The following is a 4,289-nucleotide window of genomic DNA, read 5'->3' on the forward strand; positions in this document are numbered from 1 at the left end:
GCAGGCTCAAGGCAGAGCTGAAACTAAGACGCAGGTCACTGGATTCCCAGGTCTTACTGTGCAGTGGGGAGATGCCAGGGAAAGAAGTGGGTACTTCCCTCAAAACTTCATGCCTCTGTAGCCCTTGCTAGAGGACAAGGTCATTACTGGGCACAGGTCTTCTCTGAACCTCAGCATCTTCATCTATAAAAAGGAATGATAGTTCCTCCCTCCTCTTCCAGGTGAGGATAAAATGAGTTAAAATAACAGGGACCCTGGAATATCACCTGGCACACAATAATTTCTTAATAACACCAGCTGTCACTATGGTCAGTACCTCCCAGCATACCCCATGTGTCTCATAATCTCATTGTCTCCTCAAAACCAGCTGTGATGTCACTCTACTTAGCCCCAGATGACAGATGGGCTCACTGAGACCCAGAGATAAGGACTGAGACTCAGAGACAATGGGTGATGGAGCCAGGACTTGGGATTCCAACCCAAGTTCACGCCAGGGTTGTCTGACTCCAAAATACCATGCTGCAGACACTTTGGCACTGTCCAGACAAAATCCCTGAGGGCCCACCCTGTGCTGGGCACTGCAGCAGTCACCAGAGAAATGGCAGGGAACACACGAGACAGTGTCCCCAGCCTGAAGGAGCTCACAGCCTGAGGGACGGGTGGCACACGGACAAGCCGCTCCAGCACTGGCAGCAGCCTGGGATGGAAGGGAAACCTAGGGGGAGTTAGGAAGGGCTGGGGGGCACAGTGGGCGGAAGTTTGCCTCGGAGAGGTGACATTAAACAGGAACCTGAGGACCGAAGAAGGACCAGCCACGCAATAACGTGGCAGAGAGTTCAAAGCAGAAGAGTCATTGCTAAGGCTCCGGGTGGAAGGAACGCACTGTGCTCAGGCACAGGAGGAGGAGGCTGGTGGAGAAGGAGGAGCAGGACATGCAGTGGGCGGCCAGAGAGACAGGCGGGATGGTCACCACGCTGCAGGGCACCAGTTTAACAAGAATCAAAGCCTCCCCTCTTCATCCAGGGCCATGGCCTGCTGGCACGGTGGTCAATGCACCAGCAATACCTCCTGCACCCTCCCCAGGCACCTGTGAGCTACAGATTGTCCCTATTTGTCAGGTGAGGACACTGAGGCTCAGAGGGAGGTGGAGACTTGCCTGAGGATCCCCACTAGCAGAGTCGGGTGCAGGCCCCGGTCTCATCTGAACCCTAAGGCAGGAGGAGCCAGCCTCCCCCCACCACAGACCCGACCACAGCCACACTGGCCTTGGTGGGATCAGAACAGGGACCAGAGTCTCCTCTCCCAGCCCCACAGGCCTCATACGGAGACACCAAGGCTCTCAGGGACCCCCTCCGTGGTCAGCCCAGGCTTGGACATGCACAGCACAGAGATCCACGCCCATGTCTGCGCCGGGGCACAAGCACTCACACGCAGCCCAGCCAGCAAGGCGGTCTGGGGAGAGCCCAGGAGGAAACACTGCTCTCCAGGGTGATGGGCTTCCAGGCACTGGGTAGCCGAGGTCTCCCAGGCTCCCCACATCACTGAGGGGAGCAGCCGGCCACCAGGATGAGGGCTTGGGCAGCAACCTCCACTCATCCCCTGTCCTCCCCCTTCTGCTCTCCTGTGCAGCCTGCCGCTGGCTCCATCCCTGTCCTCTATCCTGGCCCCAAGGCAGGAATCTTCCTGCTTTCAAGTCCCCTCACCCCACACAACCTGATGCTGGAGAGCCATGGGCAAGTCCATGGTGGCAGTTTCCTGGGGACTTAGGGGAAGGGAAACTGGTTTTAAGAAAGATCAGAGCATTAGTGGGGTGATGTCACCAGCCCTGGGCACCTGATGATGGACGCCGACATTACCCTTCAAGACACACACACGCGCACACACAGCAAGCACTCAAGTGCACACGCACGCGCGCACACACACACACACACACATCTTGAGCTCCTGTTTCATGGCTATCAGGTTGCAGCCCCGCTGCTCCAAGACAAAACAGGAAATCCCACAAAGAGCCAGCCAGATGGGGCGAAGGCCGAGAATCTGAAACCCCTTCGGCTCTCCGCACCACCCCCTCTCTCCCCGCCTCCTACAAGCTGGAGCGGCGGGACCCTCCCTGGGGAGGAGCTCTCCTTCCCACCCCAGGCACCGACAGGGCCCAGCCCTGGATTCGTGGCCCGGAATTTCTGCTTCCAGCAACCCCCTCCCCAACACGGCCTCATATCTCCATGGGTAAGTGGGCGTTGTATTCTGGGGGGTCCTCCCAGTTTAGAGACCACCTTTTATGGACATGTGGTTCCCAGAGATCCAGTGGCTGGGTGCAGTCCTCAGGAAGGCCAGCAGGGGGCGCGCTCGCCTCGTGGCGCGAGGTCCGCTTCCAGAAAACCAGGAGCGGGGTTTAGGGCGCAGCAAACCCTAAATCCGCTTCAGCCCCTTCCCTTTTAGGTAGAGCTCCGCACGGTGCCGAGGCCAGCCCTCTATGCCTTTGCACACGCAGTGTACCCACCGGCTTGAAGACGGCGAGAGGCGGCTCACTTCTGGGGAAGCCTCCTCTGCCCGGCCGTGGGCAGCCAACCCTCCCAAGGGACTTTTTCTGGACCCACAGTGCCCTTTTGTTGCAGGTCTGGTCCCATACAGGGACCGACACATCGGAGGATGGATGGATGGATGGATGGATGGATGGAAGAAAGCAAGCCAGCCCAAGATCCCATGCAGATGATGATGATGATGATGATGATGATGATGATGATGATGATGGATGCAAAAATTAACCCCAGGAGGAAAATCGTTTTAAAAGAAATAAAACCCTCATCAAAGGCTAAGAGCTGGCCTCATGATCTGACTTGATCCTTAGCAACTCCTTTGGACATCACCTAGAGGGAAACTGACTGACAGAGGGCAAGGAAATGGCCTGAGGTCACAGCAAATAAGTAGCAGAAGCAGGACTCTGGCTTGTGGGCTTCACTCTTCCTTCTGCTGTTAACCAGGTCTCAACTCCAGGACCACAGGCTCCTGGCCCCCAGCAGAAACCTCTGGGCAAAGCAAATGCAGACAGGTCCCGTGAGACTGGCCGCCTGGTCCTTGGGTTTCACTAATTCTATCCTAACTCTAGCCTATTCTGACTCTCTTGATTACAGCTAATATTTACAAAGTGCTCACCACATACTTCTAGGATGTGATGCTTGACAAACCTGATAGGAAACCTATTCTCCCTGCCTCACAGATGAGGACGGTAAGGCTCCCAGAGGTCAACCAGGGCCCACAGCGACACAGGATGTGTCAGCAGGATTCAAACCCAGGACTGTTTCTGAAGGCTAACCTCTTAACTGTACCTGTGTCCCCTTCTCCATCCGCTGCTCCAGAGGTTCTCTCCTGGCCAATCCTCAGCTGGTCTCATCCTGAAAATGTGACCACCATGACCTTGTGCAGGTCCCCCGACACAGAGTCAAGGCCACACCGCAAATCTAGAGGAGGATCTTTGGTGATTCAAAGGAACCCTCTCCAGAAGCGCAGGGATCCCCAGACCTTTGTCCCAACCTGGGCAGTTCCTGCCCCTGCCCCCAGCTCTCTCTGGGTTGGGAGAGTACAACCATGGTCTCAGTTTCCTCATCCAGAAAAAAATGAGATAATAGTCAGAGTCTGAGGGCTGCTGAGGGGACTCCTGGCACAGGCGGGGCTCAGGCTATGCTAGTTCCCGTCTCTTCAACCTGATCTGGAGATCTTGCTGCCAGAGGCCTCCCATCCCCCACCCCTCATTGATTCACTCAGCAAACCTCTGGGCACAGCTGGTCTGTGCTAGGTCTGAGCTTGGGAGGAGAAGGCAGCAGAGAGGGCTGGTGGCAGCGTGCCTCTGCAGAGACTGGCTGGGCCACCGAAGTGCCAATATGGGCAAGTCACTGCACCTCTCTGCATGTCTATTTATTATTTTAAAACGGGATCCGTGTGGCTCCTGCCTCCAGGTTGTTGGGAGAACCAAAGTCCCAGCCCAGCACCCAGCACATAGCAAGAGCCCATGGCGGAAGCTATTTGAATATTATTAGTTTTCAAAGTCTGGTGGAGAGAGAGAGGACAAGGCCAGTCATTGTCATACCATAGGATCCCTGCTGATACCAGGCAGAACAAACCCAGGCCCAGGCTGGGCCCAGGCAGCAGCAGCCAGGGAGGATGCCCAGAGGAACTGCCATTGGAAGGCTCGGAGGAGTCCACCATGAGAACGAGAGGTAAAGGTCACTTTGGTAGAGGGGACAGCAGGTACAAGAGCTCTGAGGCTCACAGGGGCACAAGGAGATGTCACT

General features: G+C 56.2%; 1 long non-coding RNA gene across 1 annotated transcript; it reads left to right on the forward strand.

Annotated features, from left to right (window-relative positions):
- The first annotated feature begins 1,736 nt into the window (after positions 1-1,736).
- Positions 1,737-2,816, forward strand: LOC144367977 (uncharacterized). Its single transcript, XR_013427650.1, has 2 exons — positions 1,737-2,226; positions 2,616-2,816. It is a non-coding gene; the product is annotated as an uncharacterized LOC144367977 (long non-coding RNA).
- Positions 2,817-4,289: the final 1,473 nt, after the last annotated feature.

The sequence above is a fragment of the Ictidomys tridecemlineatus genome, chromosome 11 (genome assembly GCF_052094955.1).
Source record: "Ictidomys tridecemlineatus isolate mIctTri1 chromosome 11, mIctTri1.hap1, whole genome shotgun sequence".
Taxonomy (NCBI): Eukaryota; Metazoa; Chordata; class Mammalia; order Rodentia; family Sciuridae; genus Ictidomys; species Ictidomys tridecemlineatus.